Source organism: Echinops telfairi, unplaced genomic scaffold (genome assembly GCF_000313985.2).
Source record: "Echinops telfairi isolate 266 unplaced genomic scaffold, ASM31398v2 ScPeMD7_3533;HRSCAF=4204_0, whole genome shotgun sequence".
Taxonomy (NCBI): Eukaryota; Metazoa; Chordata; class Mammalia; order Afrosoricida; family Tenrecidae; genus Echinops; species Echinops telfairi.
In genome coordinates this window covers 27443258-27444195 of record NW_022107431.1, presented here as the reverse complement: position 1 = coordinate 27444195, position 938 = coordinate 27443258, and the positions used below count along the sequence as shown (strand labels likewise).

Sequence of the window (938 nt, the reverse complement as noted above, 5' to 3'; positions counted from 1 at the left end):
AGGGAGCGAATAAGGGAGAACGTGGTAGTAAAAGAGAGAGCAAGAGAGGTGGGCCATAGCCGTTAATGAATAAACAAATATTTTAAACCCTCCAGATTCCTTTCTCCTGAGACCTAAACCCTGGTCTGAGTAGTTAAAAAGGGAAGGAAAGGAAAAGCAAACAGACTTAAAGTATTTGGTGACACACAAGTTAGTTTCGAGAGAGAAACGATCCAACAACGCATTGCACTGAGTGGATCTGCTGCACAAGGCCTCGGTCCTGTTCTGAAAAGCAAGGATGTTACTTCGAGGACTGAGGTGCCCCTGACCCCAAGCCATGGGATTTTCAATTGCCTCCTATGCATGTGCAGGTTGGACATTGAATACGGCAGATTGAAAAAGAATTGATTTGTTTGCATTGTGGGCCTGAAGAATGTTGAAAGTACCACCAACTGCTGAAAGAACATACAATCTGTCTTGGAGGAAATAGAGCCGGAATACTCCTTAGAAGCAAAATACAACCCCTGGCTATGGGCAGAGAGACAGCTGATTGGTGCTGGTGCTCTTATATCAGTCAGGGCAGAGCAGACTGGCAGCCCTTTGTTCATCCTAGCTTGATGCCTAGATTGTGGCCAGAGCTGTTTCATGCCAGGGCACATTAAAAAATTTTTAAAAAGCAAGAATACACTTCTTATACATACTGGCCATGTTGTCAGGAGAGACCAGTCCCAGGAGAAGGGCATTATGCGTGGTAAAGCGGAGGCAAAAAGAGGAAGGTCTTCCCCAAGATGGATGGACACAGTGGCTGCAACCAGGGGATCAAACATCAGAACACTGGTGAGGATGACACAGGACTGCGCAGTGTTTCGTTCTGTGGTACATTGACTGCTGCTAGCTGATGTGGCTTGAGGCCACCGAACAATAATCTTTTCCCTAAACAATTAAACAAGCAAGCAATA

General features: G+C 45.6%; 1 non-coding gene across 1 annotated transcript; it reads left to right on the top strand.

Moving 5' to 3' along the window:
• Positions 1–498: 498 nt before the first annotated feature.
• Positions 499–640, top strand: LOC115871132. The gene has a single exon (XR_004047112.1). It is a non-coding gene; the product is annotated as a small nucleolar RNA SNORA48 (small nucleolar RNA).
• Positions 641–938: the final 298 nt, after the last annotated feature.